The sequence below is a fragment of the Cryptomeria japonica genome, chromosome 8 (genome assembly GCF_030272615.1).
Source record: "Cryptomeria japonica chromosome 8, Sugi_1.0, whole genome shotgun sequence".
NCBI lineage: Eukaryota > Viridiplantae > Streptophyta > Pinopsida > Cupressales > Cupressaceae > Cryptomeria > Cryptomeria japonica.
This window is the reverse complement of record NC_081412.1, coordinates 169,263,105-169,283,347: the sequence shown is the minus strand read 5'-3', so window position 1 is coordinate 169,283,347 and position 20,243 is coordinate 169,263,105.

Here is a 20,243-nt window from a genome sequence, read left to right as displayed (position 1 = left end):
CTGGAAAAGTCTGTAATAACAAATGCCTGGAAGTTAGCCAATGACTTGACTTGGCTTTTCTTGCCAAGCGTCTAGGCTACACTGGCAATGCGAGAATAGACAGAATGAAGGATGTGCATGTCATCTTCACCTCTCACTTATTCACAACACACTCATCTTCAGCCTTAGACAAATACAAGAGGTATATATGTGGCTGGTTTAGGGAATAAGGAAGGTTCATCTACATATACTTCCTAGGTTTACATTTGTATTCTAGTCAATTAGATAATAAGAATGCCCATTTATTATATTTTGTAGTAGATAGTATTTCCGAAGAGATAAAATAATGTTTAGATTGTGATACTATTTATGACACATTTAAAATTATGAGAAAAAAGGAGATGTAGATGTTATTTATTTTTCAATTAAATAAATGATACATTTATTTAAAATTTTATAATATAAAATATTTCATTTTTTAATTAAAAAGATATTGTAATGGTAAAGTTTGTATATTCATGCCATTTTTTATATGTTTTGTGATTATTTTGAGAGAATGTCTTAATACATGTATATATTGCAAAATGACACATACTTGTGAAAACTTGGCTCAAACATTTAACTCTTACCTTATTCTTATACATGTACTCTAATATAATCATTCAAGACTTGTATTTATTGAATTTCTTTCTACATTATCCTTAACAAAAGTAGTATTCATCTAGACTTGATAGTTTGCATATCCAAGGTCATTTTGATCAAGTTGTGAAAATAATCATTGACTATATAAAATCTAAATTTAAATGTTGGTTAATTTTTGCACCTTTTTTTTTAATAGAATTGTTTTATCAAGTATCAATTGGCATGATTTACTTGTATATGCTAATATTTAAGGGCATTCAATTACATTCATGTCATACCTTCTTAACTTTGAAGCATCATTCACATATCATTTGCATTAGGGGAGACAAACTCTTCAATTGGCATATTAAAAAGAATCCAGATCTCCGTGATTACCCTAGAAGTGTGTGTATGCTTGAGGAGAATCACAATTCTTTACCTAATATTTCAATGAGTTTAACTAATAGAATGTCTCCCTTTATATTATTAATGATAATTTTCTAAAGGTATTTCTAAATATCACAAGTATTACACATGTAAAATGAGTATAAAAAATGAATAAAGTAATAATGTGAGAAGTGGAGAAGAGAATCACACAAAGGACAATTGAGTTTATACATAGAAAATAAATCCACAATTATAGATGAGAGATATACTTATAGATTCAATCCCAAAAAAGAACTAATTTAAGATAAAATAAGACAATTTCGAAAGATAGAGAAAATGCCATTCCTAGAATAAGTATTAGCCAAATCAAAACATCATTAATAAATAAAATCATTCTTCACTTGCAAAGCTAAGTAGCCATTTCCATTACGTTTCATTTTTTAGTGTAATATGTAATTTTAGAATGAACTATGGCTTATAATATACACATAATAAATATTTTTAGTTTAGATATATTTTAAAAAATATGACTCAAAGGGCATTAGTCAACACAAAAAATTATAATGTCTAAAATAATTTAAAAAATGATTATCTCGGCTTAACTAACCATCATAATATCATAATAAAAAAAAAGATCAAAGAAGAACTTGAACTATGATAAATTACACAATCTATTCTAATGTATCAAAAAAGTGTTGGCAACAACAATGAGAGAAAACTGAGACGCTGGGTGAATCAGTTTTCTCCGGATCAAAAAACTTAATCACAAAAACAGATTTGATAAACTGCAACACTAACAAAGATAAGAAAATTGATAACACAACACACAACACCAAGATTTTAACGTGGAAAACCTAGTTAAGGGAAAAACGACGGTGGGAACCTACCCACAATAAGATGATACTCTGTAGTAGTATGTGAAAATATTACAATGGGGAATGGACATGCATTTAGGCACACATCCTAGAGCTCACTGCTCAAAAGATAATGACCCAAAAGGCTACAACCCTCAGGGAAGTCTCATCGACACACAATGAGATTCAGACTACAATTCAGAAAGAATGAACTGCAATAATAGCATCTCCAAATGTCTGATGATAGTTTTGGTTAAGCACGATTGTCTATTCTGCAACACCAATCTCTGCTCAATCACAATGCCTCAAAGGATGAATCACTTGATCGCACATACACCACGCTCTGATAATGTAGACACAATTACAACACCTAATTAACATGACTATATCACCTATTTATACAATTCATCAACCTTGACAACAAGGTTGACTAAACTTTCAACTCACAATTACAAAATTAGGAAACACCATAAAGCACGTTAGAATCATTGGTAACAACTACACCAACACAACTTATCAAATCTTCATTGATCAACATTTGAACCTCAAGAATGCTCAAAAAACAACAACTGTCACGAAGAAAGATAACTTGCAGAGAACCAAATCACTTACCATATACAATAAAAATACACAAGACCATCCCAAACAATATCCCAAAATCTTAGATCAAGATCTGATCACACCAAAATATACCGAAGGAAATAATAAACTCTGCAAAGCACTGATCAGAAAAGTAAACTGCAAAACCGGATCATATGATATGATCAATTAAGCTTCACGAATCACCAAAAATAATACAAAAGAATAGAATGATACTAGAAATACACAATGCACCAAACCATAATCCCAATAAACCAATTTGCAATCACCAGAGCATGAATATGTTATCAATGACAACAACATATCCTAGCAGTAGCAATGTCCAAAAATCTCCCCCTTTGGCATTGATGGCAACATATGAATGTGAAAAACAATCAATGCAAAGAAAGAAACATATCCAGCAAACTCCCCCTAAGATCAAACAGATAAAAAAATTTTTCACATGCATCTCTCCCCCTTTGACAATAATGTCAAAAATCTCAAAACAGATAACCAAACTCTCCCTCTTGGATAAACAAATCATGAATCTCTCTCCCAGGCTAGTCTACCAGAGGAGCAACACCAACTCATCAATGCAGATAGAAAGATAAGGCTATGAGATCCACTAGATTGATGCAACTCAATGCATCTAGTTCTCATCGGGAGGGGTGGATACCCAAAACTTGTCTCTCAAGTAGACAAATGTATCTATAGGAAAAGGCTTAGTAAAAATATTAGCAATCTATTCCTTTGTAGACACATACTCCAACTTCACTTCCTCTTCAGTAAATTTTTTCTCTCAAGTAATGATATTTGATTGATACATGTTTGGTTTTTGAATGTTGCACCAGATTCTTTGGCATGTTAATATCATTGGAATTATCACAATATATGACAGTAGGCTCATCATTCATAACTTTGATATCCTTCAACATTTTCTTCATCCAAACTACCTAAGTGCAGCTACCAATAGTAGCAATGTACTCAGCTTCAGTAGTAGATAAGGATATTGAATCTTGTTTCTTACTATCCCATGAAAACAATTTCTTTCCTAAAAAGAATACACCACCAGAGGTACTTTTTCATTCATCAACATATCCATCCCAATCAGCATCAGTGTAAGCACATAACATGAAATCATCATTCTTCGGATACAACAAACCATAATCTACAGTTCCCTTCAAGTATTTGAATATTCTCTTCATGACAGTGACATGACTCTCTTTCGAATCATCTTGATATCTAGCAGCCATGCACACAACATGCATAATATCCGGCCTAGTTTGAATAAGATATAGTAGTCCAACAACCATAGATCTATACAAACTCTTATTAGCTTTCAAAGATTCATCATTCTTAGATAATTTACAATCAGTCACCATAGGAGTTCCAACCGGTTTGGCGTCATCTAACCCAAACTTCTTCAACAATTCCTTCACATATTTGGTTTGAGATATAAAAATACCTTTTCCAGTCTGTGAAATGTGTAAACCTAAAAAAAATTTCATCTCACCTATCATAGACATCTCAAATTCCTTATGCATATCACCAGAAAACTTCATGCTCAAGTCATCATTACCTCCAAAGATAATATCATCAACAAAGACTTCAATAATCAAGATGTTATCATTCTCAATCTTAAAATACATATTACTATCAACAATCCCTTTATTAAATCCCAATTTTAACAAATACTTACCCAATCTAGCATACCGGTCTCTAGGGGCTTATTTTAGTCCATAAAGAGCTTTCTTCAGTTTACATACCATGTCTCCATCGTCTGATAATTAAAATCCTTCAGGTTGCTCAATGTAGACTTCTTCCTCAAGATCACCATTCAAAAAGGCAGATTTGACATCCATCTGATATACCTTGAAATCTTTATAAGAAACATATGCAAACAACAATCTAACAACTTCAAGTCTAGCTACCAGAGAAAAAGTCTCCTCATAATCAATTCCTTCTTTCTGTGAATATCATTTGCATACCAATCTTGCTTTATTTCTGACAACTTCACTGGCTTCATTCAATTTATTCTCGAATACCCATTTAGTACCAATAACATTCTTATCATTCGGTCTAGGCACAAGATCCCATGTGTTATTATTTTCAATCTAATCTAATTCCTCTTCCATAGCTCTCATCCAATTTTCATCTTTGCAAGCCTCAACAACATATTTAGGTTCAACTTTAAAAATCAAACATACCTCTTCAGCAACTAACCTTCTTCTATTCATCACACCTTTATTTTATTACCAATAATCTGATTTTCTAAATGATTCAATCTTACATACCTCTGAGTCTTTTGATTATTCTGATTTTCAGGTTTGTGGACCTCTCCACCGGCAGCAGCAACATCTGAATTAATAGTTTCTACTAGATCAGTCTACTCTGAATAGGGTTTAGAACAACATGCTGACCATCATCATATCCGCAAGCTCTGATCTCTTTTCTATAATCCTCATCAACCTTTACATTTCACTTTTCACTATCTAGTCTCTTATTGTAGCACTGATAGGCTTTTCTCTTTGTTGAATATCCCAAGAAAATTCCTTCATCACTTCTTGCATCAAAGTTTCCTATGTCATCATCTCTCTTGATATAACATTTGCTACCAAAAATTCTGAAGTATCTCACAGTAGGAACATGATTAAACCATAGCTCATAAGGAGTCTTACCAGTATCACCTTTGATATGAACTCGGTTGAATGTGTAAACAACGGTGCTAATAGCTTCTCTCCAATAGATCTTCAAAACATTCCCTTCAATCAACATAGTCCTTCAACATCCAAGACACCCCTATTCTTCCTTTCAACAACTTCATTCTGCTATGGGTAACTAGGAGCAGATAATTGTCTTCTAATCCCATGCTTCTCATAGAATGAATAAAACTCACCAAAACAAAATTCCCCACCTCTGTCAGATCTCAGATATTTCACCTTCAATCCTGACTCAGTCTCAACCATTGCTTTGAATATCTTGAACTTGTCTAATGCTTCATATTTCCCCTTTAAAAAGATAACCCACATCATCCTGGAATAATCATCAATTAGCAACATAAAATATTTGTCTCCCTACACACTTTTGTCATTTGTAGGTCCACATAGGTCAGCATGCACAAGATCTAGCAATCCATCAGATGTATATTGTTTTCTCTAAAAAGAAATTCTTGTTTGTGTACCCAATTGACATTCCTTACATACCAGATTAATAGGCTTAACAATTTTATGTAGATCTCTAACAACTTGAATAGAATTGATCTTAATCATTGAATCAAAGTTAACATGACACATTCTCCTATGCCACAACCAAATTTCATCAATATGAGAAATCAAACAACTTTTCTCGCCAGCATTCAAATGAAAAATGTGACCTTCAGTCTTAGTTCTAGATGAAATCTCTATACCAGAGGTATTTAGGATCTTGCATTTACCATTCTTGAATTGTAAATCATAACCTTTGTCAACTATCTGTCCAACACTCAAAATATTATGCTTTAAACCTTGAACATATAAGACACCATCAGTGTTATGCTTACCATCAAAGGAAATAGAACCTTTACCATAGATCACATGGGCTTTGTCATCTCCAAATCTCACTATTCCACCATCATACCTTTCCATACTCATAAATTTGCTTTTATCACCAGTCATATGATGTAAACAACTACTGTCAATCACCCATTCATCTTTCTCTTCAACTTTAGCAGCTAAAGCTTTCTCCTTAATAATGCAACTTGTGGAATCAACAGGTATCGATCTATCTTCTTTGATAGGAATAAATGCAACTTCATCTCCTTCTAATTCTTCATCTGTAACACCTTCATCAGCAACATAATAGTAGTTCTTCTGATTCTTATACTTCCAGTTATATTTGTAAGGCTTATCATACTTCTCATGCTTCTCATATCTATTATTCCTATCAAACTTATAAAATTTATTATTCCTATCATACTTATCCATTCTCTCTAGGCATCTAGAAGAAAAATGTCCTATTTAATTACAAGAGAAACATTTCAAAGGCAATTTTCCATCATACTTACCATCTCCCTTAGGTAATATGTGGGCAATCAATGCTTCGAGTTCATCTAGTTTTGTTTCTTGCTCTTCCATTTCTCTCCTTTCTCTTCCTATCTAGATATTCTTCTTTCATCATGATCATATTTCTTCTTTCCAGATATAGATGCTCTAAATGTTGTCTCAAACTTTCCATGTGATTCACCGCATTCGCTCAGCTCAAAAGCAACAATCTTTCCAATTGACATATCTCTTGTCACTGTAGTCACACTCTGGATCTCATTAATAGCAGCTACTTTATATTTGTAAGCATGAGGCAAATATCTTAACACCTTAGCAACAATTTCATCTTCTACAAGGGTTCCATCAACACATCTGATACCTAGGACAAGGTCATTCACCTTAGCAATAAAGGTATTTATATTCTCATCTTCTCCCATCTTCAACATCTCATATTTCCCTTTCAAACTCTACAACTTAGCAACTTTCACTTGTTTATCTCCTTCATATAGGGTTTGAAGCTTCTCCCAAATCTCGTGTGTAGTCTGAAGTCCCATTACATTTGTCATCTCTGAATCAATCAGGGCACTCATCAATGCTTCCTTCACTCTAATGTTATGTTCAACTTCCTCGATCTCATCACCAGTAATCCATTCGGAGGAGCAAAGTAGGCATTCTTTGTAATCTTCCAGTAATCCTCTCCAAGACATCTCAAGTGCACTTCCACCCGGTTCTTTCATATAGCATAGTTACTCCCATCAAATCTCAAACTTTCCTTTTTAAAGATAACACCTCCAGTTCTAGTTGCCATCTTGGATCTCCTCAAGTGGTTAAGCTTCTTCGAGAAGATCTAGCTCTAATACCAATTGTTGGCAACAACAATGAGAGAAAACTGAGAGGGGGGGTGAATCGGATTTCTCCATATCAACAAACTTAATCACAAAAATAGATTTGATAAACTACAACAATAACAAAGATAAGCAAATTGATAACACAACACACAACACCAAGATTTTGACGTGGAAAAATCGATTAAGGGAAAAACCATAGTGGGAACCTACCCACAATAAGATGATACTCTACAGTAGTATGTGAAAATATTACAATGGGGAATGCACATGCATTCAGGCACACTGCCTAGAGCTCACTACTCAAAAGATAATGAACTGGAAGGCTACAACCCTCAAGGAAGTCTCACTGACTTACAATAAAATTTATACTACAATCTGAAAAAGAATGGACTGGAATAATAGAAACTCCAAATGCTTGATGGCAATTCCGATTAAGCACAATTGTCTGCTCTGCAACAACAATCTCTACTCAATCACAATGTCGAAGGATGAATCACTTGATCGCACATACACCACTCTCTGATAATGTAGACACAACAACAACCTAATTAACATGACTATATCACCTATTTATACAATTCATCAACCTTAACAACAAGGTTGGTTAAACCCTCAACTCACAATTACAAAATTACATCACAAGATACAAAGATTAACCATCAGATCAATATAATGATTTACATGACATAACATGGACCTAATTAAAATTCTTAAACACGCAACACCACTAGAAATCATGCCAAGATCAACCACAATATGCTACACCACTAGGAAAATTGCATAACATGAAGAACATCACCGGATTAGCAAAATCACCAAAAACTCACACAATGATCAATGCAGATCATAAAAAAAATAGGGCACAATTAGGAAACACCAACAACCATGTTAGAATCAATCAATAATAGCTACACAAACACCACTTATCAAATCTTCATTAATCAACATCTGAACCTCAAGAATACTCAAACAACAACAACTGTCACGAAGAAAGATAACTTGCGGAGAACCAAATCACAAACCATGTGCAAGGAAGATACAAAAGACCATCCCAAACAATATCCCAAAATCTCAGATAGAGATCTGATCACATCAGAATATACCAGAGGAAATACTGAACTCTGCAAAGCACTAATCAGAAAAGTAAACTACAAAACCGGATCATATGATATGATTAATTAAGCTTCTCAAATCACCAAAACCAATACAAAAAGAATATAATGATACTAGAAATACTCCATGCACCAAACCATAATCCCAATAAATCAATCTGCAATCACCGAAGGAGGAATATGTTGACATCAATGACAACAACATATCCTAGCAGCAACAATGTCCAACAAAAAGGACTAGCATAATAACAAGGATCCCACATAAACATATCTCATATATAAGTACAACTCGATATACTCTCTCTTAAGTTATCCTTTCTAATTTCCTCTCAACTTTTATTAATTGGGTTTATCTTTTTAATTAGATTAATACATATATACATGAAGCACTTCATTACGCAACATTATAGAAATGTATATATAGGCACTTTGTCATAGTCCCGAAGATTAGTAATACAAACTATAATTATATATTTAGAACCATTTGTAATATCTTGACCAACCTTACTTTTAGCTTTGTTAATAAAATGAATTTTAATAGTGTGTTTTTTCTTTACTTAAAATAAGTTAGCCTATGCACAAACCTATATATAAATAAGAAATTGTTGACTTCCTTTTAGAATTCAGAAACCATCCCACTTAAACCTTAGAAAAAATATTAAAATTTTGATAATCTAAAGAAAACATAAGATTATTTATATAGAATTTGGGAATTGGGTATCCCCTTGGAAACTGTAGTGCACTTGGTAAACTTTTTAATGTGATTGGTGACAAAGGCATGACACGTCCTCTGGTACCACATGGGTTGAGGGTAGAGGGGACCTTGTGACCTTGTTCTTTACCACATGAAGCTCTTACCAATCAAGCTCAACCCTTAATTTGAAAACATAAGATTTTAGTTTACAAGGCCAATTTAAATTTATTAAGTAGTGTAGCATCGTAAATTGTACATCCCTAATTAGGGTTGTACAATTCCATGCTTAGGTTACCACCTGTCTTAGTGTGTCCCTTTGCATTTTTCATTTTAAGGATTCCTTTGATCATTTAATTATTAATTTAATTAAATCTAAAGTCCTCTCTCAATAATTCACATATTATAAAATTAGGCCCTTAACCCTAAGTGTGCCCCTTTTTATTTCATTTTAATTAATCCTAATAAAGTCCTAATTTTGATCTTCAAAGTGAATTTCGCACATCTAAACACCTTGGATTCACGCACCAATCTATATTTTACTTTGTAATCATGATATTTTACTTCTCTCGAAATTTGGTAAAAATTCAGTCAAACCGCAGCAACCGTTGTCATGGTCTTTACTTTTTCTCCATGAATTTTAGGAGCTTAATTTGGCAGTATTATAATGTTCAAATCCCACTTTATGAATTTTTTTATCAATTCTAGGTTAGCCTATGATCAAAATTAAAGTTAGGGTTTCATATATATAACCCTTTCTTTCCTCATTTGAAGGATCCATTGACTAGCAATTGAACTTGAGACTCTTATGAAGTACTAGTGTAAGTTTTTATGTGGAGTCTACAATCAAAAAATTCATCATTTATCAAGTCATCATCAACCTTTTCATCAACCATGGAAGCTTAGGAGATATTGAAGAATGATAAGGAGATCACTAATTATTGATTGGCTTGTACCTCTCCCTTAAATGTTTGGTATGGTTTCATGTTATTTTCATATCTCTATGTTAGCCTTCAGATCGACATATTGATAATTTTTGGATTTTCTTTATTGCTTTAGATCCATATAGTATTTTTTATTTGAAGCATTTACATTATCTTCATTTAGGGTTTTCATTCCAAAAATAGAGTAGAACTCTAGTTTTGCATGTTTAGCTCATATGAATCTTACAAGCACATGAGATTCTAGGGCACACACACTTTTCAATACTTTATTGGCTATTTGTGAAGGTGGAAATCGCCAAAACAAGTAGTTTAACTAAGGCAAAACCCTATATAGCTACAAACACACCATTTCTTAGATTGCAGGTGCAAGTATAAGTTTCCGTTAGAGCTGCAAGTTTCTGAGAAGTTGCAATCAACAGGCATAGATCCAAATCCAAAATTTAGGCCCAAACCTCAAGGACTAGAGAGCCCAGTGCCCTAGTCCCAAGACTAGAGCACCCAGGGTAAAAACACAAAACTGTGTCATGTTTCAGGTTAACTTATCAACACAGGTTAATTTAAGTAATTCTAACTAAAAAATAATTTTAATCAAACATATAGTCTATAGAGATTCACTAGCTATCTTATATATGGGCCATAACTTTTCGAATTGGAATTATCCACTAAATTTACATTTTATACCACTTTGGGCTAATTACCATTTTTTTTTTTTGAAAAACTCAATGTTTCAACAATTGCTAATCTTATAAATAATTTTTTTTTGAAATGTAAAAATACCTTTTTATTTATCTATAAGAGAATTTATAAAATATATATATTTTAATATTTTATATTTTATTTTTATTGAAAGTAGGTCATCAACACTAAAATATAAGGTTGATTATCTTGTAAAGGAAAAATACTACAATTTATTTAAACTTTTTGAAAAAAAAATGATGCACTAGAGAAAAGAGTCTATGTCAAGAAGATATTATTCTTTTCTAATTTGATAAATAGTTAAGAAAAAACGTGATTCCAAATGGAAAGAGTTATATTTCAATACATGCAACTTTTCAAATTTATTGAAAAATATATATACATAAAAAATAATTCAAAATATATTTTGCGCTAAAGGTTTAAGTTATCAATATAAACAAAATGAATTGAAGAAAAATAGGTAAAATTTACCATATAAAGTGTGATGCCTCATGTAACTTCAATTTTAGCATTTTATGAACAGCTAAATTATATTGTTTACTTTATAAGAAAGTATATTCAAATAATGTTTGAATTTTTTTAAAAAATTACTAACATAAAATACATAAAAAAAAATATAGAGTTTATTAATTTACATCATTTCAAAATTCAAAAATATTTATTTCACTTTTTATTGATTCTACCTAAAAATTTGGATTAGCATTGGCCATTTCCTTTATAAAAGTGTGACACAACTTTGTGATTATACCCCCCAATGCCCTGGTCCTCCCCAGTTACGTGCAAAATTTGGACGTTTTGGTCTGGAGCACTTCAATCTACAAATTTCTAGTTTTCAGCTTAGTACAGTCACTGGAATTAGAGTGCCCAGCATCCTGGTCCTACCAATTAAAGCCCAGATTTCAATATCAGGTGCACATTAGACTTCCTCTCCCAAATCTATACCTTGTGTCTCAGTTTCACTTCCATATCAATCTGTTATTTACTATTATTCTAGTTTTTTTCATTACTCCTACTAGCTTAGTTTGTTTGCATCCTTCATTTGACTCATTCACTTTCATATTAGTAAAGGAATAGAAACCCTAAAAGTATTCCTTGAGAGTTATTTAAAGTGAATCACTTCCTTAAGCTCTTTCATATTCCAATGTATTAATGAGAGTGGGATTAGGTCCTAGTTTACCTAATCCCATTTTCATCCATCACAAGTAGTTAACCAATTTTTTGGGAGAGATTTCAATACTATAGAACAAGACATCAAGTCATGAAATAGAAGCAACACTTGCCCAAACAAACATGTAAGAAATAACTGTATACTAATTTTTTATAATAAAGTTAAAAATGTATACTTGAAAGATTCATTCAATCCAAACACAAGACACAATTTATTCTTGGAACTAAGAAATTCACCTACAAGAAATGTTTTTAATAATAAACCCTCTAAAATAAATATTTTTGGGCTCGATCACAATTGACCAAATATTTTCAAACTTGGTGAAATATCTAGATTTTAGATCATTTATCCCATAGGAGTTAAAATTAAATTCTAATCTATCAATAATATAAAGCATTCCATACATAATCTAAATAGTACCATCCAACAACATTTTGCCACGACTCTGACAAGTTATCCCACAAATTAAGATCATAATTCCAATGAGAAAAATATTTATTTTCTTTGTTAAATTATTTGTGGAATGAAAGTTCTCTATGGAGATTAAAGGATTTTTCATTTAGTTTAATAGACCATCAAATATATCTAAAAGAAAAAGTATTATCATTTAAGATATCCTTGAAAAAAATGCCTAAGATTAGCTATGGATTTTAAATTGATTACTAAGAGTGGTTTTTCCCATTAGTAGGTAGAAATTGAACACACTACAACATAACATATAGTGGTAGCCCATCAAGTAGATGTGAATCTCAAGATTGTGTCATCATGTTTAGTATGTTTCACACGCTAATAATAGTATTGATGTGAACAAATTAAAAAATGTGCTAAAGAGATGTTTCTTAATCAATTGTAATAATTTGAAATATATACATAAAATGGATCTATTGAAAAGATTGCTAAATATCTCAAGAAAATGCAATTGGTAATTAGATACAAAAATTATACTCCCTTTGCCAACATAATTTTTCTTCTACCACAATAGGTGCTTTAGAATAGAATAAGGACATCCATAAAAGCATAAAAACAAAGAAATTTCATTAGATGTTTAACTTTTCCAGATGTTGTAAATAAAATTTCATTGGTTGAAGAATATGAAAAATAGGAAAGCATAAACAAGGAAAAGAATTTGAAATAATGTCTCAAATTGAGGTGCTTTCATGGATTATAATGATTGAAGCACATGCATGGAATCTATTATTGTAAACTATTTAAAAAAGTCAATTAATACTATTTGTAAGTGTCAATTGGGGTTTGACAATGTTTTCCTAAGCCAAAATAGGAGTTTTGGTATATGTGGAAGTTTGTTTGTATAAATACATGAGAAATATGGAAATGTAGATTATGTAGGGAATAGTATCTTTGAAAAAAGTGAGCAAGTTTTTTGTTTCATATCAAGGATGTATAAAATGCATTCATTGAAATGGATTTTTTTTTTTTAAGTAGCCCCACATGCACCCCTGCTTTTGTTTTGTTTTTGGTAGGTAATGGGCCAAAGCCGATAAGGTGTACATACCCTACCCCCTTCTGGTATTTGAACTTGTCACCTATGTTTGAAGAATACAAGTTATCCACCACTAGGCCAACTCAAGTTATATCCCACACACACCCCCTTGACTGACAACATTTAAAAGAATAAAATTTAATTACATAATACCTAAAGGTCTCTATAATTTGAGTGCCCATAAAATATGACACACCAAATAATTAAAGTCATTTTACTAATTTAATTTCTCAAACCTTGGACAAAAGCAAAATAAGCTTAAGGAACATCTAGGAATCTTATTAAAAAAAAGAATTGAACATATTTTTTGAAATACTACCATAGATTTTTTTTACCTAGACAAAATAATTCAAACATATAGAAATAGAATGAGTGGAGATTTTGAATTTCTTCCCATAGTGTGTTGGTTGAGTGGTGGTGAATTTGTTGTGGCCATCAAGGTTCAAACCCCCGTAGGGCCATTTTGATCACATGCTTGTACCTTCATCTCACATTTTGAGATTGCTAATGCCATTTGATAGTATGTTAATATGCATACCTTATATTGTTGCTCCATCCTCTCAAGTTGTTGAGGTAGATCGATTAATAATTTTGAGTAGTGGGTATGTGCAATATCATGGTGGGCCAAATAGGCCCGTAGGTGGCAATGAAAATTAGAAAACCAGAGTTAGGAAACTTGACGTAAAACTTTGAATAAGTTACCAACATTATTTCAAAAATATGTAAGAATAGAATTTGTAGAAAATTGAATATAGTTTCTAAGCTACTAATTATTTTATAAAAAAAATCTATTTGATGAAAATTTCAAATTTCAATGCAGTACTACTAAAATTTCAAGAAAAAGATAAGAAGCAAGTGTATGTTTGACCACCCTAATCACAATAAAATCATAATATTTTTTATAAGATTTTAGATATAAGTAGGAGGCTCATGTTTGGATGTGACACATATTTTTTTCTATTTGTTTTTTAAATAGATGATTAATTATGATTTTTTTACTACAACATTTCAGAAATCTAAAAAACTCGTATATCTGAACACCATAACTTGGTCAAAACTTTATGATTTTTTTTTTAATCCTATAGTATACGAAGCATAGAATGTGACACATGTTTCACATTTAGAAAATGTGATACTATTTGAAAGTTATAAATAATTTTCAATCAACCTATTAATCAAGACTTTAGTCAAAATATCGCCACTTTTTGGCCCCTCATGATCTTGCACATACCCTAGTTTAAACATAACCATTTCTGTGAGATTTTGCCAAGATGAAGAGGCAATGGAAATCACAAATAAGAGAGAACAAAATAGATGATAGAAATAAACTGTATTCTATCAAGATGAAAAATATGATCAACTGGATCATTAAGCATTCAATTGTTACATACAATGAATATGTGCTTGCTTATATAGGCAAGGCTATATGGATATGTGAGCACACAAACATGACATGTGGCTCAATAAGAAACAAGGGTAGGTAGGAGAAATAATATAATAGTCCACATGAGGTGGATCACCCACTGAATGTGGAGTGTAACAACAAGATCAACACCATAAAAGGTGGAATTTATCCTACACACACTATCCCAATGTGGCACAAACACCCAAGTGTCTCATACCCAAACTACTATGAAATGCATTTCCTAAGTAAACTTAAGCAAAGTGTAATAATATCCATGATGAATAATTATTTACACCAACACCCCTCATTAAGTGCAACTTAGGGGAATGCACTAAAGTCTACAATGCAACTAAGCAATGCAAGATGGGTCCCAACTATGAGGCCATGTTAGGTACCCATGTAAAAATGAAAATGCATGCAAACCAATGCAATGAAATCTCTCACAAAGTGGGGAAAGAGAGAAAAACCCAATGGGAAAAAACCCTCCCCCAAAAGAGAGATGAAAAACTAGATACAAAGAACTCTCATAGAAGTATGTGAAGGACAAAACCCCATGTGAGGAAAAAGTCCCCCCCATATGAGAGAAGAAGAGAAGCTAGGAAGCCCCCCCTCAATGTGGAATCTGTACCAATGATAGAAGCTCGATGTATGAAGAAACTACTCCATGAACATCGAACAATATTCCTCCCCTCAGGAAGAAACAAAACCAAAGGTGTATCCATGAAGTCTCCCCAATCATGAAGGGAAGATGTATGAAGAAAACTCATGATGAAAGGAATCTCTAAAAACTGCTCATGTGTCCCCATGTCGATGCTGAAAGATACCCCCTCCAAAGGTGGTAAACTATGCCACACTGCTGAAAAAGGCACTCCAAGATCTAGTGGAGATGGATGTAGAATATGTCCCAAAGACTCACATGTCTCCTCAAAAAATAAAGAGACCTCCTCCAACTATTGTACATAAGTATCCACAATCATGTCAACCTCTAAAGATTGATCATGTAGAGAATGCACAAGAGGGTCAGAGTGTTCCCTCGCAACAATCGAAGAAGGATCATCTTCATCAAAGAGAAGATGAATGTCATCAATGATGTCTCCCAAATTTGCAATGTAGGATTCCACAAACAAACCTGCAATGTCTGTCAAGTAATCATCCCATGAATCTGAAGCTGGAAGACAACGAATATCCTACTACACTGAATCACATGAAGGCAAAACTGTCGCACTATCTGCATCATCAGGTGCAATAGGTGATGTGATATCAATATGAGGAGATGAAATACGAGGCTCAAGAATGGGGTCACATGTGAGAATCCCCATTTTCAAGTGTCCAAAGTTCTCCTCAAAAACTGAACCATCACAAGAAGTGTGATCATCATGTGTAGAATCATCAAATGTGAAATCATCATCATCAACAAAATCTGAAAAGGAGTATAACCGAGATGCATGATCAACCATCCCAGTCGCAATGATAGCTCTATTCTCCAAGTCTCTAATGAAAACTGACTCTGGTGTGAACTCCACAACTCTCTTAGTTGTGCCATGTGTGATTTGATAGATAGAAAGGAGATTGTTTGTCAAGTGGGGTACACACAACACATTATTGAAGGAGTTATCCCCAATGTCAATAGATCCTTTCCCAATCACATCCATGTATGTATGATTTCCCATCAAAATTTGCGGCATGGTGCAAGGCTCAAATGTAGAGAACATAGACTACGAAGATGCCATATGATGAGAAGCCCTTGAATCTAGAAGCCATCTCTTTGAATCATGACTGATAGTAGCACATAGAGCTTTTCCTTTTCTTGTCCCAAAAGAGTGAGTCTTCCCACTTGTAGAAGCCATGAATGCTTGCCCTTTTCCTTTTAAATGTGAGGAAGTGGAAGTTGATGAATCATCCTTCTTGTAGACATTAGGCAAATCAATGTTATGCTTTTTGATGATATGTGTGAGCTCATCAATCTTCTTAAAATGGCAACAATGCTCCTCATGTCCAAACTTTTTACAATAGGCACAAGTAGGTCTCTCCCTCTTTGGTGAGTTATCCCTCTTGGAAGAGGATGAATCTTCTTGTTGTGGAGAAGATAATTCTTTGTCCTTAGGATTTGATTGCCATTTCTTCTTGTTTGAGTTGTCTTTTCCTTGATTTCCTTAGTTCCCTTGATTTGCCACTAATGCTTGAGACTTAGAAGCCTTAAGAATGCCCATGCTTATCAACTTATTTTGTTCTACCATTAACATTTCATTGAAAGCATCAAATGTAGGCATTGTGTAGCTTGAACCCATTGTCATCCTATGGGTTTGGAAACTAGAAACAAATGCTGCATATTCTTGTGGAAGCTTGCCCATCAAGTTGAAGATCAATTGAGTATCCTTCTTATCACTGCCACAATCTTTGAGTTGTGCCCTCAACTCATTTGCCTTGGTGACATAATCTTGTATAGTATCAAAGTTCTGGGGATCCAACATGGTGAGATCACTATCAATTTGATATCCCCTAATCTCATCAACTTGACCATACAAGTCTTGAAACTTTTTCCAAGCATCCTTGATTAGAGTACACTTCTCAATATGAAAAATGAGATCCTTTGATACATACTTTCTTAAGGTACCAATTGCCATGATATTTTTAGTGAGCCAATCCAAGTGACCAACTGGATCAACCTTAGGATCAACGGGAGCAACAATAGTTCCATCAATGTAATGAGTTAGTCCTTTTTCCATAAGTTTACTCCATGCATAAATTTTCCAAATAGCATAATTATGAGGAGTTAAGAGAGGAAACTTAGAAGAACCCATAGCAGCAAAAAGGAAGGAGCACAAGAGCACAAAAGCACAAGAGACACCCTCCCAAATTCACTCAATCAAAGTATCCCCCCCAAAAATGATGATTTTGGCACTTTATACTTAGTGCATATACAATGGGCCACTTGCAAAACAAGGCAAATTGGACTTCTGATTTCAATTTACAACTTCTCAAAATGAGATCTAAGAGACTTCAGCAAATACTGCTAGTGATCTAAACTGAGATCCAAGCAAAATGCAAGTACCAAATATGCCAAAAATGGCCAAATACTGAAAGTACTATTTCTACTTAAAATCACTACAAATAGATGGCAGATTATGAAAGTAGATAAAAAAATATGCACTTTAAAAAAAAAACGGCACCTGAAAAGGAGTCCATATGAGTCCAGATGAAGCCTCCAAAGTTGTAAAAATTAGGATTTTGCGATTTCAAAAAAAATTGTATCTGAAAATTAGAAAAAATCTACACCATTGTATAAATCATGAAATTATACCCCAAAACAAAAAAAATTTCTTGTAAAAACGAGTCCGGATGAGTGAGATATCGCTATTTGAAAATTGCCTGCAAAATTATAATTTCTGGAAAATTTCCACCGCAGCGTCAAACTTCAAATGCCTCTAGATTTGGCCTCCAAAGTCTGATTTAGATGAAACAAAAGGAAAAAATGACTTTCTTGGACCTCCTCAATCCAATGATAACCTCAGATTTGACCCATCAAGCTTCAATAATAACCTGCAATAGAAAACACCAAAATACACAATACCAAATAGCATCATTTTCTCTCAGTTAGCAAACCAATGACACTCTAATGGCTCTGATATCATGTGAGACATGGACCAGCTCTGATACCATGTGATATTTTGCCAAGATCAAGAGGCAATGGAAAGCACAAATAAGAGAGAACAAAATAGATGATAGAAATAAACTGTATTCTATCAAGATGAAAAATATGATCAATTGGATCATTAAGCATTCAATTGTTACATACAATGAATATGAGCTTGCTTATATAGGCAAGGCTATATGTATATGTGAGTACACAAACATGACATGTGGCTCAATAAGAAACAAGGGTAGGTAGGAGAAATAATATAATAGTCCACATGAGGTGGATCACCCACTGAATGTGGAGTGTAACAACAAGATCAACACCATAAAAGGTGGAATTTATCCTACACACACTATCCCAATGTGGCACAAACACCCAAGTGTCTCATACCCAAACTACTATGAAATGCATTTCCTAAGTAAACTTAAGTAAAGTGTAATAATATCCATGATGAATAATTATTTACACCAACAAATTCCATAGAAATGTTACCTTAAAATATATGAACCAATTTCTACTAAACTTTCCTATATGGGGCCAACCAATTTGACAAACATGTGGGCTACACTAGTGAGCTAATAAATCTTTTGGCACACAAAATAAATTTTTATTAATGCTCTAAAGTTGGCCAATGACTTGACTTGGTATTAATCCTCTATTTCCAACAAGTACAATGTGTTTTTCTTGGCAAACAAATGTAAGAAATTCTTGCAATTTTCACATCATCTTGAGCCTTCACTTATTCATAGTGTCTGGCCTACATTGGCCAAGTAATGACAAATAAAAAATAGACAGGAGGCACCCCATCTTCTACTAGGAAAATAGCTTAGTTTTGATTTATACAAATGGACTATAGTGTGTTTTCCTTGGTAAGGCTAGGGTCCCATGGAGGGGGGCTTCCTTAAAAATAGAGCTAGAGTTGCTGATATTTTTTAGGAATATTTTAAAGTTTGTGGACCCATGAATTTTGTATTGCACTTCAACTTAAAAATTAAGCTCCTAAATTTAAGGATGTTGAGAGTCTCACCTTAAGTTTGAATTCCTAAATTTAAGCAAGCTAGTTGTAAATACATTTAGTTTTCCCTCTAAAATTCAGAGAATTGACAAGTGGCATTAAATGTTCCTAAGCTGGTGGGGCAATTTCTAGCCCCATAATTTCTAGCCCCACCCCATTTTCACCTGCTTAAAATCAGAAGCCTAAAAAGTAGGGGATCCTATTTTTTGGGAAAAGATTCCAAATAATCTCATAGTAGAAAAATAATTTCTTTATGAGACCACCTCTTCCTTAAAAATAGAGCTTAATCCCCCTCCATGGCATCCCTACCTAGATTCCAAGAGACATGTGGAGTTCATCTTCAACCTTCACTATAGTCATCAATTGTATTCCAAACAAAAATGGAAGGTAGAGAAATCACAAGACATTTCAATTTTAATCACAAGCTTAGTTATGCATCAAATAATTAGTCATATATATATATATATATATATATATATTTATTATCCCATGTTTGTTGAATGCATTTTGTGTTTAAATTTAAGCAATTCAAGCAAGCCAGGAATGATAATTTAAATTCTTTTTTCATTTGAGTAGAGTAGCTATTGTTCAGATTTGAAATTAGGCTATGTTTAAAAAGCATTTGGAAATAAAAAATTATATTTTGAGAAAAATGTCAACTGTCTAATTTTTTTTTCTTTTTTTTTTCATTTGTCTCTAATTTCTTGCTCCAAATTTTACCCACAAATTTGATTATTAATACTATTCATTTATACAAACATATAAACTAGGCAAAAAATTATGATTG